General features: G+C 28.1%; 3 long non-coding RNA genes across 3 annotated transcripts in view; 2 read left to right on the top strand and 1 right to left on the bottom strand.

The window, feature by feature from the left end:
- The first annotated feature begins 598 nt into the window (after window positions 1–598).
- Window positions 599–1,607, top strand: LOC124418569. The gene is made up of 2 exons (XR_006940074.1): window positions 599–657; window positions 1,286–1,607. It is a non-coding gene; the product is annotated as an uncharacterized LOC124418569 (long non-coding RNA).
- LOC124418570 overlaps window positions 1,563–21,425 on the bottom strand; it is a 49,552-nt gene continuing 29,689 nt past the window's right edge. Inside the window, exon 4 of the long non-coding RNA XR_006940075.1 lies at window positions 1,563–1,696. This is a non-coding gene — a long non-coding RNA (uncharacterized LOC124418570). The remainder of the gene's footprint in view (window positions 1,697–21,425) is intronic.
- On the top strand, window positions 10,788–12,044 carry LOC124418571. The gene is made up of 4 exons (XR_006940076.1): window positions 10,788–10,847; window positions 10,902–11,031; window positions 11,682–11,865; window positions 11,928–12,044. It is a non-coding gene; the product is annotated as an uncharacterized LOC124418571 (long non-coding RNA).

The raw sequence follows: 21,425 nt of genomic DNA, 5'->3' as shown, positions 1-21,425 counted from the left end.
AGCTAAATTAATTTAAGTAAATGTGAATTTTTAAAGTTTTAAAAAGCGTAATATCAAAGCTAAGGACTGTCTAGTGAATTTAACAAATTTATTTATTAATTTTTCATACAAAATATGTTATTAAATTTGGTTTCTTTTGATATTATATCTAAATTCGAATACTTATGAGAGACACTGTATGTTGATGTTTAAACTTTTAATTATTAAAAGAACAAAAATATTCCTAATCACACAATTTCACTTTTATCACAAATTTCACATATACAAAATAAAACCAGTTTGAAAAACAAAATGTACCCAAATTTTGACATTTATTATACAAAACGGTGAAAAATGAACATAGTAGCAAAAAGCGATCAGCTGTTAACAAACTCTACCTTATAATTAATATAACTTGGTTAAGCCTATATCGCAGCGAAAATCGTGCATTTGAACCACAACAATCAGCTGTTCTCTTAACACTACCTTATAATTAATATACCTTGCATAAATGTCAAAAACCATAAGAACGACGAATTCATTTTTGTAAAATGTTTGTAATTTATTAAAAAATAAATATAAAGATATAAAAATTTATAATAAAAATATATTCTAAATTGAATAATGTTTGTTTCAAATAAAAAATTTTGTTCCGGCTGACAAATTTGCAAAATTAAAGTGAGTTTGTAAAGTCAAGTAATACTTAATTTTTTGTGAAAAATAAACAATAAAATTATATTACGAATGAATGGATCTTTGTTGCGAATGGATAGTTCTATTCCGGCGGAGTAATTTTCAATATTTGGCCATAAAGTAGCAGCAGCCCGCCGCATAAATACCTCATACGGGTTTTGTTATATAAAGCGTTCTGGAAGAGACTTTTTTAGTTAATCTCTTCATCTACATAGTGTATATATAAAACAATATTGTTTAATTTCCTAACATTTGATATATTTCTGAATAAAGCCATAACGTAAAACAATCTGCCACTGTTTGGCTAGAATCTTCATATGTGTTTCTTGTGTTCCGGAAAATAATATACTTTTACAAAAATATAACTTAGTTAAAAGTAATGCCTAGTTATTTTTAGAATGTGATAGAAGATTTCTTAGACCTGGTTCACACTAGGTAACTTTTGTTGAGAAACTATTGATTTTGTGTGTAAGAGAAAGAGATGGTTGATATTTCTTTCTCTCCCACACAAAAATCAAGTTTCCCAGTGTGAACCAAGTCTTGGGAATTTATTTTTTATTTATTTCATTTTTATTTATTTCATTTTTATTTATTTCATTTTTATTTATTTCAGTGCATCAACAATTACTCATATTGCAATAGAAGTTTTAAAGTAAATTTTAAAAGGCTATCCGACTGCTCCGACCCAGCAACCAAATTATACGGCTCAGCAACAGGTCTACTCAGCCCATCAACGCGGCTACTCAGCAGCCCCACTACCAGACCCTGTAACAGCCCCAGCAAACCCACCGACAGCAACAACAAAACCCCACCAGAGTTAAATACCCATGCTTGTTTTTTTATATGTATGCATATGTTTGAATTGTTTTTTTAGATATAAGTATGAGTTGCTTTTTTATGTTGTTTTGTAAATATAATTTGTGCTCCTTTCTATATATTTTTGTTCGTTCGTTTTTAAGGGTTCTAGCCCTAAACGTTTTCCAGATATACGATTCTTCGTATTTGGTTCATAGGCGGATACCATCTAACAATTGCAAAACGTCCAGCATGTGAAAAAATTAAACGAAACAGAAAAACATTGTTAATAATGATTTTTGTTTTATTTTCAGGCACTTTTAAAACTCTTTATTAATTTATTTATATGAAATAATTGAAATTTAAAAATTACAAGATGATAAACTATGAACTATGAAAAATTCTAAAAATAGTTTTTCACTTTTTGGCGTTATCTTTTACACATTAGTTTTTAAACGGTTTTCGACAAAATTTTGAATTTGTATGGTGAAGCTAAGTAAATTTAAGTGATTTTTCAAACAAAAAATCAATAAAGCCAAAAACTGCTAGTTTTTAGTTAGTGTGTAGGGCATATTAGGTTAGGTTGATAGGAGGATGTATACTACATCAAATCCGAAGAAATACACCAAGGCCACTATCGGGCCTGTTGTGCGCTCCAATTCAAGAAAAAAAATTAAAATTTTTTTTTCACTGAATGTATTATTTTTCCATGTTCAGAAACACAGTTTCCTGGACGCATATTAGTTTTATTTATTAAAAAGTAGATTTCTTGTTATTTTGAGACATTTTTGAAACAATTAATACATTTCAGAATTTTGTAATTTCATTTCAAAAATTTCAAAATGCCAAGGACCTAAATAAAATATTTTTATTATTTACGCTCTTGCTGGTAAGTACGCCTACGATCGTGTTGTGTACATGTAAATAGCTGAAAATCTTTGTATTCTGAACAGTACCAGAGATGAACTCTAAATAAGACATTTTCGGAAACACAATTTTAATTTAAAATTAAAGATTTATGAAAATTCTGTACATATACAATATCCAACTGGAAATTTTGGAGAAAAAATTTAAATTTATTATTTAAATAAATTGGAAAATATATTTCAAAAATAATTTCGTATGTTGTTATTTGAAATTCTTTTCATTTAATTCACTTCACTTTTAATTTAATTCACTATTTGATTAAACCTCTTATATAACATTTGTCTAGTATGTTATTTTTAAGGAATTTAGTTAGTTTTCTTCTTATACAGTTTTGAGACTCTTGAAAATATGTAAGTAATTTGGGCAGTTTGATACAGAGTTTGGAAAATTAAGCTGGAGGTCCACACCACGCGCTCCATGCTTTCTCGCATTATATTCGTCTGTCAAAAAAGTAGAATCAATGCATTTATATGCCTAAAGTTACAAGCACAAAGCATAAAGTGCCTTGACGAGTAGAATGTAGAACTACTTTAATAAGTGTCGGCGCACGAACATGTCAGTTGATTTTGACTTATTACTTCTTTGAAAAGTTTTTTAGTGTGAACCAGGTCTTAAGAAGCGTCGCATGTAAGATCTGGTTCACACTGGGAAACTTTTGATTTTGTGTGTGAGAGAAAGAGATGGTTGATATTTCTTTCTCTTTCTCTCACACACAAAAATCAAAAGTTTCCCAAAAAAGTTTCCTAGTGTGAACCAGGTCTATAGGGTGATACCAAAGACAAATTTACACACAGAGGATCTTTTAGACTCACACGCACTGGTTTGATGAAAATCAGAACACTTTTGATTTTTAATTGAAGTTGAAGCAGATGAAGCATATATTGAAGATAAAACATAAATTCATTTTTATTTAGTTTTTGGTGAGACATTACACTTTTTGCCGCAGGTAAAAAGTGTAAAAAATTATATTCGAATTATATTCGAATTTATTTAAAGATTCAGTACCAAATTTAACTTGAAATATGCAATGAAAAATATCCAATTTTTTAATAAAACAATTTTTCATTTATAAAAAAATAATTTCAAAAAATAGATAATTGTTTTTTATAACAAAAAGTTTATTTATAATAATGTAAAAATTTTATGTGTAACAGTATAGACACACAACGCTTAGATTTTTTTATACATTTTTTATCACATTACATTTATTCCAAAAATAAGAAATATTTTCAATATTTGCCCATAAAATTTTAGTTACTAAAAAAATATAAATAATCAAATAAATAACTATAAATATAACAATAACAATATTTCTCAGCTAAACTCATATTTTAATAATCAATTGGTCGTTATTTCACCAAATTTATATAAATTATTAAAGTATATTTGTTAAACACATTTAACACAACATTTAATTAACAAAATGTAGTTCTATTAGTTTCCCAGTCAAACGAATGGGTAGTAATAGTAATAGTTTCAAAGATGAACTAATTTTTTCTTTCTGCTGCCAGTCCGACTACTTTTTATGCTATATAATCATACTGACACTAAAGTAGCTCCGACAAAATTTGAAGACTGTTACTGTTATATTATCTCAGATATACTGATTTAATATTTTCTTAATATAGTCGTATATATAAATATAAATAATAAACCAAAAAATCATTCCATTTCTAATTATTTTATTAACAAAATCAAAAAATTTATATATATAAAAATTAATGTATGTTACTACTAAACGGCTGATCCGATTTGCTTGAAATCACAGCGTATTCCTGTATGTCTGAAATATGTGATAGGCTACTTTTTATTTTGAATTTTCAAGTGGGCGAGAAGCCACGCCCACATTACGAAAATATAAAATTCGTATATTTCAGATAATATAACAGTTAAGAGTCCTCAAATTTCGTTGGAGGCACTTTAGTGTCAATATGATTATATGGGATAAAAAGTGGGCGGACTAGCGTTAGGAGGCGTGGCACCTCCCATATAAATTAAATACAAAAATTCGTTTATCTTGGAAACTATTACAGTTAGAATCTTATACAACTAAATTCTTAAAATTTTGCACCAAGAACTTTAATATTCAGAGCAAACTTTCATCTGAGGGGGTTTGCAGCGTTTGTTACAGATAGAATCATTAAATTTCACTTGAAGAATTTTTACATTCATCTGAACATTTAGAGTATAACGAGCGAGCTTTTAATGGGGACTATGAATAATATACAAAATATTGTTTATCTAGGAAAATATAGAACTAGATTCATCAAATTTTGCTGAATCTAGTTCTATATTTTGTTTATCTAGGAAAATATAGAACTAGATTCATAAAATTTTGCTTATATTACTTTAATATTCATCTGAACATTTTGAGGATAATCTGGGGAGTTTGAAGCCCCCACATGAATTAAATAGAAAAAATAGTTATCTAGGAAACTATTAGAGCTAGAATCCTCAAATTTTATATGAATAACTTTGACATTCATGTGAACATTTAGAAAATAACGAGAGGGATTTCAGTGGGGGGCTTGGCACCACATATATGAATTAAATACAAAATTTCGCATATCTTGAAAACTGTTAGATAATTCAAAATTTTCATATTTAGATAGAATTTGCTTGGAATCTCTCATATGTACCATATGGTTAATCTGGTAAACTGTTGTGGTTAGAATTTTTAAAATCGTTAAGAGGGGTTTTTATTTATACTAGACGGTAAAAAAAATATTGTATATCCCAAGTCATTACAATAAGAATTATTCTTATTAACCAGCTAACCCGGTTGGGCGAATAACCCAGTTGTGGTCCTTGCTTAACAGTCGATTTTTGATTACTTTAATGGCAATGAGGGCATTTCATGTCGTTCTGAAAATAAAGAAACTATTAGTACCTACATGTATAATAAATTAAGGCTTGTATTCAGAAGGAAAAATTTCTTCTTTCTGAATACGGGAATAAATATACTAAAAGGTAGATATATTTTGTATCTCGTTAGTTTTCAAAATTTGTATGAATTTTCATAAAAATTAAAAAAAAATCCGTCAGAGAAACTGAACACAACAGTAATCGTACTTACCGCCATCCCGGTTTAAATTAAAATGACGCCAAACGTACAAAAAGCTCAATACTCAATTCTGTTCTAAAAAAACTTGACATAACTTTTTGAAAAGTTGTATATTTAAAAAAGTCAAACTTTCTTTAATTTTAAACAAAACTGAAATGTCTACTTTTAGAACATTTTTCATCAATATTTCAGCAATATTGCATATTGAAAAAAACAGAAAGCCGTGGAGAGTTAGTATATCATCACCTAAAATGCAAAAATGCGTAACAACCAAAAAATTTAAAATTGCAAAATTTTTAGAACTATATTTTCAAAAACTCCGATTTTAGTGACATAAAATTCAAAAGGGCGTAACAACAATTTAGGGATTACCGCAAGTCAGAATGTCCTAAAAAGCAACATAAAAGACAATGTCTTGCGTACAGTCATATTTATTATTGTTTATTAATATTCAGATATAAATCTGTAAATTTAACAAAAGTGTTGTTACGCCCTTTTGCATTTCAGGTGACGATATATGAAATTATAATTACTAGAGTACATAAAGGGAGCTCCGCCTCCCTAATCGAAATTAAATTAAATACAGATTATATGAACTGGTTCACACTGAAAAACTTTTGTTGAGAAGCTTTTGATTTCGTGTGTGGGAGAAAGAAATGGTCGATATTTCTTTCTCTCACACACAAAAATCAAAAGTTTCCTAGTGTGAACCAGGTCTATGCATATGTAAAATGAGTACAGATAAAAATTTTAATATTTTTAAGATTATGTGTGGCATCACTGGATGTTGTTTACTTTTTATGTTTTGTTTGACCTGGTTCACACTAGGAAACTTTTGTTGAGAAATTTTTGATTTTGTGTGTGAGAGAAAGAGATGGTTGATATTTCTTTCTCTTTCACACACAAAAATCAAAAGTTTCCCAAAAAAGTTTCCTAGTGTGACTTTTGTTCCTATGTGTTAGTAACAAATTTAAATGCTTATAACTCCCAAAAATCTGAACCGATCTCATTAATATATAAATTGTGCACATCATCGAAGAAATACCTTTAAAATGATATGCTTTTGCCCAAAATCGAAGGTATACTATAAGAGTAAAAGCGGCACAAAAAATCGCAGCCAAGATTTTCACTGCAGTCTGGTCTTCAGGTGAGGTTAAATTTTGTTAGTGTAGGCTCACACCGCGCATTTAATTCCCCCTTCAATAATCAATCATACCTACAAAAATAAAGCCGGCCAATTCTTAATTCTTCTAAGTAGTCTAGACTATATTGTAGTCTATAATCTGATCTATATTGTAGTCTATAGTCGGGACTATATTCTAGTCTGGATTATAGTCTATATTATAAACTAGTACAAAGTCTGGCCTAAAGTATTGTATATAAAATGGACAAAAGTCTAGTATATAGAAAGGACTGGATTGTAAACACCACTAAAGTAAGTGAAATTGGGAATATTACGCATTAAATCGAGAAAAATTCACATGAAATTGAGAAAAGGTGCAATTGAAATTGTGATTTCAATTTGAAATTGAGAAAACTCTGAACAAAGTTTTGACTTTTAATTTAAAATTGGGAAAAGTAAAAAAAAATTAAGAACTTTCAATTTATACATAGAAAATTTCAGTTAATTTGAAATTTTTCGTTTAAAATTGAGAATATTTTAAATGAAAATTTCCATTTAAAATCTCATATCTCCGGTATTTATGGACGGATTTTGCTGATTTTAAACAGCGATTTTCTCGAAAGCATGTCTGATAGAATTATTGAAGTTTCGGGTCTCGCCGATAAAACTGATTTCAACAAACACACAGATGGACAGACAGACGGACATAGCTTATTCAACTACGCTACCTATAAGAATCCAGAATATATATACTTTATGGGGTCGAAAAATTATATTATAGAAATTACAAACGGAATGACAAACTTATATAGACCCTTCTCTCGAAGGTGAAGGGTATAAAAATAGCAAGGTTCAGCATTTTTAACTAAATTCCAATCGGTTCTTGTTGGTCAAATAGGCCGAAACTTGAAAGACATAAGTCTTCTTTGTTTTCGTAAAGATTTTCGAAAATAGGATTTTTTTAAATTCTAAAGCTGTTAAAGTAATCTCTATATCACAAGGATTCGCTAAAAGTATTATTTTTGTTTTATTTAATGACAACTTACAACATTTTATAGTTTCGAAGATGGAAATTGAAAAGAATTTTAAAATTTTCATGAATTTTAGTTTATTTTTAGAACATAATCTTTTAGAACATCTTTGATAGGGATGTTGATTTTAATTGGAGTGTAAAATTTAGCAGGAACATGTATTTTGACGTATGTATATATTGTCACCTAAAACGCAAACGGCCCTATCTAACATTTTTTTAATTTTACAGCAGAAGCAAAAAACAATTTACTTAAGAATTTGTTTCTATCAACGCTATTTATTCGTGGTAAATAAACAAATCGTTTAATAGCGAAACCTATAAGTTGTTGTGATAGTTGACAATATCACAACAACAAAACATTTAATATTTAAGGGAGTTATTTTGTTAATCTCTTCCCCTCACTTCACTTCATTTTTCATATAAATTGTTTTTGTATTTTCAAAAATTTGTATGAAAATATTTTCATCGCAAGGTGAAGTGTTTTACAAAATAAGGGGCTAAATGTTTTGTTTTTATGTCCGACCAATAATTTTGGTCAGAGGAGTCGTATTTTTTGTGTTAATATTTGTTTTTATGCAGTGCATTATAATCAACAATAAAATCGACTTTGAATTTTTGGCTAGACCCTTTCCACACTAGGAAACTTTTGCTGAGAATCTTTTTCTTAATTCTTTTTTGGAGTTTCCTTAACGTCCACTGAAAGAATCCTTTGTTTCAGAAACTACGTGTTAATTGCATTGATTTGTTGTTGTACGAACGAGAAGGATAACAACACAAAACAAGTTTCCGAGTACGAGAAACTTCGTACCGCGAGTGATTAACAAAAGTTTCTCAACAAAAGTTTCCTAGTGTGGACCAGGTCTTAGGGCCGTTTGCGTTTCAAGTGACGATGTACGTTGCCAATTGTTTTATCAGGCTGGCATCCCCAATAGTCCTACATAGCATAAATTAATAAAAATCTTAATAGACCTGGTCCACACTAGGAAACTTTGTTGAGAAACTTTTTCTTAATTCTCTTTTGAAGTTTCCTTAATGTCCACACATAGAAACTTTTGTTTCAGAAACTATGTGTGTAATGCATTGATTTGTTGTTGTACGAATGAAAAGAATAACAAAACAAAACAAGTTTCCGAGTACGGGGAGAGAGATGAATGATATTCCTTCTCTTTCTCTCTCATGCAAAATAAAAAGTTTCCTAAAAAAAGTTTCCCAATAAAAGTTTCCTAGTGTGGACCAGGTCATACATAAGTACACAGTTTTGTATTTATCACACTTACATAAATTTTCAGTGTATTTTGACGTATGATTTTACAAATTATTGAGTCCTTGTTCCGATGTTTTTTATTATTAACAGTATATTTTTTTCATTAATTAAACGCTCATTTTTGAGAATTTTTTCCGAGCACATTAAAACAAAAATTCCACAACTAACGGCATCTTTTTGTAAGTCCCTGTTAGAAATTTTTTGATTTTCCACAAGGTTGCTTATTTTTCGAAAGTAGTTAGAAAACTATAATATATGCATTTTCCAACACTTTAGCTTATAAAGGAATTTAAATACATAATTTCATGTGTTGAAAACTTAAGAACACATTATGCAAAATGACTAGAACATAAGATGGGAACAAATAACATATCTGGCTGATTTTTTGTTAACATTAGAACTTTGTCAAACAGTATATTGTCTACATGAACTGACATAGTATAACAGTCAGTAATCCTACTTTTTTTATGATTGCAAAAAGGCAAGAGTCTAATACAAAATTCGTTAACCATTGATAATTATTTAAAGAGTTCCAATCCGATGTTTCTATAACCTGGTTCACACTGGGAAAGTTTTGTTAAGAAACTTTTGATTTTGTGTGTGAGAGAAAGAGATGGTTGATATTTCTTTCCCTTTCTCTAACACACAAAAATCAAAAGTTTTCAAAAAAAGTTTCCTAGTGTGAACCACGTCTATGGAGTCATAAAATGCAATATTAATTCGGAAAATAAAATTTGCTGTCTACGTCGACAAATTGTCGACAACGACTTACATAATAGGGGTGATCTTTTTTTGCATAAATAATAGAAATTCAACAGGAGCATGCTCTCCTTAAGGGTCAGCATAGAAACATAGATACATTTTCGTTACGATATGGATTTAAGGTTCTACCAGTCGTAAATGTTATCAACGTAAGTTTTATTTCATTATGAATTTATTGATTCTAAATAATCAAATTTTCCATTGCCATATAGGACATACTCCTTGCTACCGCTATCGCTATCAACTTTTGCAAATTGACGCAATATTTCGTAAGTTAGACCTGGTTCGCACTAGGAAACTTTTTTCGGAAACTTTTGATTTTTGTGTGTGAGAGAAAGAGAAAGAAATATCAACCATCTCTTTCTCCCACACACATAATTAAAAGTTTCTCAACAAAAGCTTCCTAGTGTGAACCAGGTCTTAATTGAAAAGCTGTAGACTTATGTATATGAAAACAACAAAATAATAAAAATATGTATAAACTATCGCTGGCAATCTTCTATTGAGGTAAAATTTATTGCTGCTACTAAAGCATTTCTAATAAAGTATCTCGAAAAATTGTTTGTTGCAAAACAACAAAGTTAGGTTTAAGTTAGTCCTCTTTTACATTGTAACTTTTTCCTCATTGACATTTCTCATTTTTCTTTTAAATGTCCCTCGAAAAATCTTTAGTCTTATGCAAAAAAAAACCTTATTATGACCTTAAAGTGTACATTAGTTAACAACGACTTTTAGCTTTATAATCCAATATTAAAAAATATATGCAAAAACAGTATTTTATCTAAAATACATTTTAATGTTTTTTTTTTATATTTAATGCTGGCAATACCATTATTCTATTCTGTCAATATTTTTATAATATTGTATATGAACGATTATAAGTTCATTTGGTATTCGTATCTAATATTATTTTTTTATTCTTTTATACAAAATAATTGTTTTTAAAAACATAAAAATGTGGTTGTATTTTTTTATTTAATAAAAACAACGTATACATCAAATAAAACAACTAATGTAATTACAATATTATATTTTCATTAAAGAAAGTAATCGAGTAACGTTTACTTTAAATTTGTATTGATATTTTACACATCACTAAACTATTTAATAAGCAAAATTTATATTTTTGGCAAAAAGAAAAAGTAATATGGAGACAAAGCCTGAAAATAAAAGTAAAAGATCTGAAAATTGGAACGAAAAGAATAAGGTAAGTGAAGATTATACCAATTTATGTACTTTTCATTATTATCTTTATGTTTAGATGCTGCTGAAGGAGTTAATAAAGTAGAGGCTGAAAATCATCGAGAACAATAATACGGAAAATACGGAGAACAAAAATTCAAAAACACTAACTCCAATAAAATGAAAGCCTGACTTGAAGTGCAGGAAAGGTGTGTCAATTATGGACATTCTATAGTCTAGTCTATCGTCCAGACCAAACTACATACTAGTCTAGACTAGTCTAGACTATATACCCTAGTCTATAGAGCAGTCTACCCTCTAGTCCATACTCTAGTCTAGACTAGACTTTAGACTAGACTTTAGACTAGAGGTTAGACTATAGAATAGTATAGACTGGACTATAAACTAGACTATAGACTAATCTAATCTATAGTTTCGACTTTAAACTATAGATTAGACTTAAGAGTAGATTATATACTGCTTAAATGAAATATTTTTTTTAAATATGTGATTATTAAAAAATTTAAACTATGGTGGAAGAAACCCAAATACCAATCGAAGAAATTATAGTTTTTGATGGAGAGCAAGTTAGACCTGGTTCACACTAGGAAACTTTTGTTGAGAAACTTTTGATTTTGCGTGAGAGAGAAAAATATGGTTGATATTTCATTCTCTTCCTTTCACACACAAAAATCAAAAGTTCCTAAAATTAGTTTCCTAGGGTGAACCAGGTCTTAAGGATTTGGAAGTTAAAGATACAGAAGATGAACCTAAATCTTTTTCAAAAGAATTTTTTAGTTTTTTTTATGTGTTATGTAATATGTATATTGTTTTATGAACTATGTTCTATTTTATTTAGAAAATCCCTTCAAAAGGAAAATATTCCACAGACGATAATATTAAAAAATTAACGAATTTCGACATGGAATATAAAAAATTACATAAGCTTCAAATGGCGGTTAAAAAAAGCGAATAAAAATATATAGAAATGAAATATGACTTAATAGAGGCTAAGATAAAATTTTTGGAAAAGAAATCTCTAGGTAAGTATTGTCTTGTTTACATTTTTTTAACAATTTATCACAGTTCATATTTTCTAAGATAGAAATAAAAAACAAAAGTTATTATATTATCATACATATATCGGATAACTGAACTAAACTAGAACTGAACTGGAAATGGACTAGTATTGAACTAAAACTGAACAAAAATTGAAAGTGAACTAAAACTGAACTAGAAATAGACGAGAACTGAACTGGAACTAGATATTTTTACATATATTGGATGATTTAATACGTATGTATTTTTAAAAATAAATATTTTTTACAGATGCAAATTAAACAAACTTCAAAAAATTTATTATAAAATTAGTTGCAATATGTGTTTTTTAAATTATGTATTTAAGTTTTTTTATTTTTTGTTTAATAAAATAAATATGATTTAAAAAAAATAAATGTTTCTACTATTTTCTAAAAAATAATTTATAAATTAATTAATTTATTATACCTTTCACCTTCGTAAGAAGGGTATATATAAGTTTGTCATTCCGTTTGTAATTTTATAATATAATTGTTCGACCCCAAAAAGTATATATATTCTGGATCCTTATTGATACCGTCCGTCTGTCTATCTGTATGTTTGTTGAAATCAGTTTTTAGAGGACCCCAGATATCGGCGAGATCCGAATCTTCAATAATTCTGTTATAGTCCATTTACACATACACAAAATCTAGTACTTAAGAGATTTCGAGCCAAATCTATTTGATTTTAATTAGATTTCCCATACAAAACAAAATCTACTTCGTAACTAGATTTCGTTAAAATCTACTCAAAATCTAGTTGTTTATAGTAATTCAACTCTGTTTTTTCATAAATAATACTAAAAAATACGACGCTGCACAAGAAAAAAGAGAAAAATAAAAGAAACAAAAAAATTAAAATGTCAACAAAATTTTTATAAATTGAAAAATATGAAAAGTTTCTTTAAAATAAAAGGTAATGTTATATTTAAATATAAATTTTTTTATTAAAAATAAAATTTTAATAAATATCGTATTTCCTTTTCTAATTTTTCAATTAAACAAAATTTCAAGAAATCTTAGCAAAACTGAAATCTTCCTAAATGTCAAAAATAGTAAGTATAAACGGTATAGATTTATAAAGAGATTTTAAATGAAATCTAGTAGATTTCGGTCATGTGTAAATGGGGTATTAGACATGCTTTCGGGAAGATCGCTATTTAAAATCAGCTAAATCGGTCCATAAATAACGGAGATATGAGCAAATATCCGAGACAACCTCTGAAAATTTCATCAAAAGTTGAGTTTGCTCAAACAGAAATTTGAAAAAAACAAAATACACAATCATACGGTAAATTTTGATATTGTACTCTTGTTTATAAAACAAGGCGGAGCGTGAGCAGCAGAGCGAGCGAAGCACTAGTGTGTTGTTATTGACTGGAAACATGAAAATAAGTATGTGGAGCCTGGCTTAAGTTAGAAACCATAAAAGGTACTTTTGGAATTTTATCTAATATTGAACTTAGAAATATGAAATTAAGTATGTAGAGTCTGAATTAGGTGAGAATTTCAAAAGAAACTTTTAAAATATTCTATAATATTAAACCTAGGGACATGGAATTTAGTACGTTGATTCGGAATTAGATGAAAACCCATAAAGGTAACTTTTTGGTGCTTTTTCGTTTTTTTAAAGGTACTTTTTGGGTTTTCTATTATAATGAACTTATAAAAATGAAATTCAGTATGTAGAATCCGTATTAGACGAGAACACATTAAAGGGGATTTTTTGGTACTTTTTCGTTCTACAAAAGGTACTTTTTGAATTTTCTATAATATAGAACATAGAAACATGAAATTAAGTATTTATGGATCAGAACACTTAAAAGGGAATTTTTTGGTACATTTTAGTTCTACAAAAGGTACTTTTTCAATTTTCTAAAATATTAAACCAAGAAACATGAAATTTAGCATGTAGTGCCTTAACTAGGTAAGAACATAGAAAAACGGACTTTTTCGGTCTACAAAAGGTATTTTTTGTATGTTCTATAATATGAACCTAGAAACATGAAATTAAGTTTGTAGAGTCCGAATTAGGTGAGACAACATAAAAGGGGGCTTTTAAGTACTTTTTCGTTCTACAAAAGGTACTTTTTGAAATGTCTATAATACTGAAACTAGAAATTAATGAAATTAATTATTTAGAGCCTGGATTAAGTGAGAACCCATAAAAACGGGCTTTTTGGTACTTTTTCGTTATTCATAAGGTATTTTTGAAATTTCTATAATATTTAACCTAGAAACCTGAAATTAAGTATGTGGATTAAGAGAGAACCCATAAAAGGGGATTTTTTGGTACCTTACCGTTTTGCAATTGGTATTTTTTGATTTTTTGTAATAAAATTCGTACTGACTGTTTTTTAACACATCATGGTGAAGGGTATATAAGATTCGGCACAGCCGAATATAAAACTCTTATTTGTTTTTATAATAAACTTTTTATAAATTTAAAAAAATATGATTTTATTATTTCCTGAAAATACTTAGTTCATCAACGAATTATTAAAGATTTGGTTCCGAAGATGTCTGAGGTCTTCAGAAAACAGACAGACTGACAGACAGGCCATCACGTTTGCCACATTATTACAAATTTGCAATTCAATATCTTCCTCCATATCCTCATCTGAAATGATTATAATAATTTCAATTGCACGTGTTTCTGGTTTAATTGGTTTATTCGACAAATAGTTAATTGAGGTTTTAATTCAACTGGTTAATAATTGGATAATTTTAAATTATCGAATAAAATTAATCAAATTTGTATCATAATGAGCAATATCTCGAAAACTTTTAAGCCGATTTCAAATATTTTTGCGGATTTGTGTTCAGCATGTATAAATTAGTAATTTATTTAGCAACAGAAAATTATCCAAAATAATAGAGTTTGAAGCAATTTTTGGATAAGATAGAGAGTTTTGCATTCAGAATTTTTCTTTTTATAAGATAGAGAAATTTAAAAATTGCTATAAAATTGCCAAAAATAAAAATTTATATTCATGTCAGTGGTGCGGGACAGTTTTCTGAATATTTAGCCATCAAAATCTTATATTTATGAAAATGATAGATAGAGACTATTGAATATAGTCCCTTGATATATTTTTTAAAATTTGTCAAATAAAATATTGTTTTAGTTATTTAAGTAAATATTTATATATGTAAACAAATTAAAAAAAATAAATAAATTATATATAATCAATTTTTAAAAATAAATTGTTTTTAAATTAATTGAGAGTCGTAATTCAGGTCTTTGTGTTTGTTGCCAAGCAATGCTCAGTCTTAAGAAGAAGTAGTCCCAATGTACACTGCGGCTTAAAGGTTAAAACTCTTTTTCGCCACATTCCACTCGTCTATCAGTTTTGTCTTACGCGTCTTAATGTAACGTGAATTTCGTGTCCTCATTAAAAAACTTTAAAATAACTTGCAAGGGCATGAAATGTATTCTTCTCCCATGTATAAATTGAGAATAGGGAACCTACCAATTGTGTATATATTTTGTACGGACCATTTCTCATCAATAGAACAGGATTTCATCATAATAATTATCATGAAATGCTTCTGCGCTATATTTCCCTAAAGCTTCAAGATTAAGAATGTTTTAAAAATTGTCCTTTTCGGTAATAAAAGGGCGTTACAATATATAATTTCATTTTTGACAACTTGCCGTTTAACGCCACACATTTGACCAACGTGCACTTCATCGTCTGCATGTTGTATTGATGATGTTCTATAAACCTAGACAATGTCGTTAGGAATTATCTCAAAACGATATGTCGTACAATCGTTAATAGAGAACTTTGTAAAAACAAACATTGTTATGTTTTTTTATATTTATCTTTAATCAATTTTTTTTTTTTAAAATATCTAAATTTAATTTTTTTTACATGTCCTCTTTGGATTTGAACATTTTGATTATCATAGGAGAACAATTCTATAGCACTTCTCATTAGGATTTGGCAAAGGTCTGTTCGAATAAAGTTTGAAATAACCAACGAATCATCAGTAACTTCAAATGGACCTAGAGTATGATCCCGTTTATTTTTTGATTTTTCGTCAGATTTCATGTTAACGGAAATTATTTAATGAAATTTTCCGTAACATTTTTTATATTACCATTACTTTAAATAGTATGTTTATGTTCAATTCTTTCCGATATTTTATTTTCCGATTTTTTTTTTCGTTAAAATCGATTTATTGGTAGCACATTTATATTCAGTTCCTAAACTATTAAGAATTTCATTAATAATGATGGTTTTTAAATTTCTGGAAATATTTTCAGAAAGTTTGTTCAAAGCATTTAAAGCAGTCACGAGCAAAATTGAAATTCTAATGCACGCGTGCATAGGCCAAGAAATTCTGCTGACGCTTTGTTGACACACCTACACTATAAGCTTGTGTGTATTAGTGTGTCTGTGTTTTACTAAAATGACCACTTGTTTGTTGCTTTGTTACGATCTCAGAGATAAAATCAAACAGTTGCTGTTCAGCTTTTGTAAAAGCAAGATCACGTTGCGGATTTTTTTATGCTTATGATTTTTTCTCCTTTATTACACCTAGCAAAATGTTTGATATAAATTGGGAAAATGATTTCTTTTTTATAGAAAACATGGACGGTGAGGCACAATGCGTCGTATGTTGTAAAATTATATGTAGAAAAGCTTTATTTTTTTGAAAAGGCATTATGAAACTTGCCTTAAATGACCTTAGGGGACATGACAGAAAAGTAAAGTTGTTGCAATTAAAAGCAGAGTTTTTCTTAAAATTTATAATTAATGAAACAACAGCAAATAATTGCAACAATCTTCCTTTAAATAGCCAAAAAAAATCATTGCCTCATAAAAAGGCATCTTATGTAGTTGCTTTATCGTTAGCAAAACAATGTCGCCCATTTGAGGATGGCATTTTTTTTCTTAAATTTAACTACAGATATTTTGAGTTGTTTTGGAGAAAAATGTCATGAAACTATGAAACTCTGCCAGGATATACCATTATCTCGTCGTAATATAACAAGAAGAACGGAAGATATAAGCAAATTTATTAAAATGTCATCAAAAGAAAGATTAATTAATTGCAAATATTTTTCGATTTCTCTAGATGAGAGTACGGATATCAATAATATTTGCCAGTTAATTATTTGTATTAAAACAGTTAATGCAAATTTAGAGTGCTTCGAAGAAATGTTTGAAGTGGTTTCACTTCATGGTCATGTAACAGGACAAGTTCTGTATGATGCATTAGATGTTAATGTTTTTGCATTTGCTGACAAAAATAAATTAGCCTCAATATGTTCGGATGTAGCAAAGGTAATGAGAGGCAAAAATAAAGGACTTTTGGGCATTTTAAACAAAATGGAATAAATTGCCCAGCATTCCATTGTGTCATACACCAACAAGCTCTTTTCTCCAAAGAGTTGGGTATGAAAAATACAATGGATGTTGTTGTAAAAATAATAAATATAATAAGAGGGGGGCACAATTCTCTGACACACAGAAAATTTAAAGATTTTCTAGAAAACCTTAATTCGGATTATGGAGATTTACTTTTATATACCGAAGTCCGTTGGCTAGACTGGAAAGACTTTTCCATTTAAGAAAAGAAGTACTCGAATTTTTAAAAACTTTATCCAATTAAGATACAAAACACCTTACTAATTGTCTTGAAAATCCCGACTTTCTATTAGATTTCGCATGTTTATGTGATATTACCGAGATATTAAATGACCTTAATTTATGCCTGCAAGGTAAAAATATAAAAATATTTCATTTGAATAGAATTATTCACCAATTTAGTACAAAATTAGATCTCTTAATAAATCAATTAAAAAGTAATAGTATATCAAATCTTAAGAAAACTGCATCAATATTAATAGAATTTAATTTTTATACGTTTGATTGTATTCAGAAATACGCCAAAATAGTTGAGTCCATAAAAAAGAATTACAATGACAGATTTCAAGACTTAAAATTTAAAAAAAAAAAACAATAGAAATACATGATAATCCCCTTAGATGTGAAATAGAAGAGCAAGATGCTTTTCTTCACGAAGAATTGCATAAAATGCGTAATGATTTTGAAGTTCCTATGGAATCTGGGGAAAAATTTTGGCAAAAGATAGATGATACAAAATATTTCAATTTAAAAAACGAAATATATATAAGCTATATTCCATGTTTGGCACCACATATAACTGTGAGGTGGCATTCTCAAGTATGAAACTGATTTTAAGTAAATTGCGGAATAGGTTAACCGATCAACACATTGGTGACTTATTGCGTATTAAGGAATATAAAGGAAACATTGATTTGGATAGATTAGTTGAACTTTAAATTAAGTTCAGTTAATATCTCGGTAATATCCCTTAAAAGTTCGAAATCGAATAGAAAGTCGTGATTTTCTTAATGATATTTCAGTAGTTTTATTTAATACTACTTTTTAAAAATGCTAAAACTTTTTTTAAATGAAAAACTCTTTCCCTTTATTCCATTTTTGTTTAAAATGCCCAAAAGTTCATGAGTTTTTCTCGCCGTAAAAAGTATTTGCAATAGAAAACAAATTTCAAAACTTTTCTCAGTGTACCACCATTTTGTTATAACGTGCAGTCATCTCTCTGCTGCTTAACGCACACAAAAATACACATGGTGGTATGTGTTTGCCCATGACTCATTTAAAGTGATTTTAATTTCTTCCTTTAAACTTTGCAATTCAATATTGGTAATATTGTTGTCTAATTGAATAGATTTACTTTATATTATATATATTATATTTATTTTCATTTTCCTAAGATGTTTGGTATTGAAAATGAGCAAGATCGGTTCACACTGGGAAAAGTTATGAATCAAAATTTAAAACAACCTCAAAAAATAAGCATTTTTTACACATTCGTCCACAATTTCATATACCTCCCATACAAAAGTACAAATTCTCGGAAAATAGATTTTTTGTTAATAACTTCCGTCACAATGTCGATATCTTCACAAAATTTGACAAATATAAATCTTATATTTGAGAAATTTTTTCCGATCGGTACATAATTAGTCATAGCTCCCATACAAGGTCCCATCCCGAAAATCACTTAAACGCGTATAACTCATTACTTAATTAAGATATCGACATCATTTGCTTGAAATTTTCAATCATAACTCATTACTTTTTTAAGATATCGATATATTATTTAGTACAGGTATTGCCCATAAGCATATAACAATTCACGATCGGTCCATATTTTGTCGTAGCTCTCATACTAGGTCGCCTTCAGAAAATCACTTAGATTCAAAATATTCATTACCAAATAATAACATATGTACAGAATTATTAAATTTTATCTTTACATACATTATTGGACATAGCTCCCATACAAAGTCCTTTTACGAAAATCTCTTAAATGCACATTACTCATTACCAAATAAAGCTTTTGATAAAAGATTAGTTTTGTATACATAAATGATATTTCCAGATTTTTTCACGATCGGTTTATAACACAGCTGCGGTAGGTCTTATACTAGATTTCCTTCAGAAAATCACTTAAAGGCACATTACTTATTACTAAATTGCTTGTTTTATATTAAAAATGTATCGGGAGTATTGAATATTATTAAATATCGCTTGTTACATATATCCTTTATAAAAATGTTGTACGTTTTCAAAATATAATTGTCCAACAATAATTCATTATGTTTTCAGAACCAAAAATAACACCGTACAACAGATTGGTAAAAATTGTTGCACACATGAGCAAGACCATATACGTTGGAAACTACATACATGATATAGTTAAACTACATTTTTGGTTTTTATTTCCTGATCGTATCTTCCTTTAAAAGGACTTTAAAGTTTAAAAGGAAGATTAAGTATAATAATATTTAGCTTGAATTTAGTTCGGTCTAGTAGGTCAATATAGGTATCGATTGAAAGAAGAGAATAACAGTATTTTTATAAAAAAATAGTTTTAAAATGTTAGAATAAAAAAACTTAAAAAATGTCCTTTTAAATTTTAATCCTTTAATTAGTTCTTTGTAAAAAAATAAAAGTTAAGATGTATTCAAATTAAAAAATTTTTTGAGAATATTTTGTTTAATTTAATTTATTATTTATAACAATTACCTACCCCCTTTATCCCAATGTCTGTTAATTTTTTATCCTAACGTTAAATTGACAGTTTTCAATTAAACATAACCGGTGGTTGAGATAACAGGCCTTAAAATATATAAAATTTTATTTCGTATGATTATGACGGTTTAGTGATTTAAACATGCATGTTCCGAATTCTAAAATCCACTTCAGGATAATATGATAAGCGCAATATTATTATAAATATAAAATATAATATAATTAATATAAATATTAATATCACGATGAAAAGCTACATAAAAAAACGTTTATATATGTAGACATAAATCTCTCCTCTTAATTTTATAATATACATATTAAAGGCCTGCTTATGATGGCGCACACGATATTTGTTTAACAAATTGTCGCATTATTGTTGTCTTGTGCAGGCCTTAAATCTCTATTTGACTCTAGCCCACATTCAGAAAATTAGTTTTTCTTCAATATGTCGCAGTTGAAACAAAATTCAACACAAATATTTTATTTGTGTTGAATTTTGGTGTAGGGTATGATATGCTCGGCCCAGTCCGGCTATACTTTCCTAACTTGTTTAAATATTTATATATGTATATCGTGGTTTACTAATTGCATTATATACCTTCGCACTGTTGTATTTTTTAATGAAAACTATATAAAAAACTACTTCGATAACATTATTGGGAGGTCAAAGGTATTTTTAAAAGATATATAAAATTTAGAATAACTATAGAAAACTATATAACTATATATATATAACTATAAAAAAGAAAATATACTTTCCCAGAAGGAAGTTTTAACATGAAAGGATAAAAAATGCAAGATATCCTTAATCGTTTGTTATCCCTTCATATTCTTCAAAGTTTCCACTTTTTTAACTTTTTATCATAGAGGTAAAGAAACTCGGTTCCACAATATCAAATTTCTAATTTTTCTACATAATATTTTAACAAAAAAAGACTTTGAAATTTTCAGAGGGGAAAGTTTTATTAATTAATTTATTAAGATATTTAAAAAATATTATAAAAATTAAACAAATGGAGCTATGAAGACCAAATTTCAGACTTTTTTTCTCTAATGTCTTTATTATGAATATTTTTTGTTGGATAATTTTGTATAAAATTTCAAGGATAATAAACGATAAACTTTTATAAGGATATTTATTACATCTTTTTATTCTTAAAAAAAAACAAAATACGAAATAAAAATACTGCAATTGTCCTCTTTAGTTTGATACCCATATTGTTATAATAGGGTGGCTAAAAATATTTATAAAAAATTTTGAAAATTGTATGCACTTCAAATTTTAAAGTCCTTAAAAAAGGACAAACAATCAGAAAATAAAAAACTGAGTACGCAGTTATACCGTATAAATTATGTGCTTTCGTATGTATATGGTTTGGTTCGTGTGTGAAAAATGGTGTTGGACGGTGTAATTATAATTACAGT

The sequence above is a fragment of the Lucilia cuprina genome, chromosome 2, assembly GCF_022045245.1.
Source record: "Lucilia cuprina isolate Lc7/37 chromosome 2, ASM2204524v1, whole genome shotgun sequence".
Lineage (NCBI taxonomy): Eukaryota > Metazoa > Arthropoda > Insecta > Diptera > Calliphoridae > Lucilia > Lucilia cuprina.
This window is presented reverse-complemented; position numbering and strand designations above follow the sequence as displayed.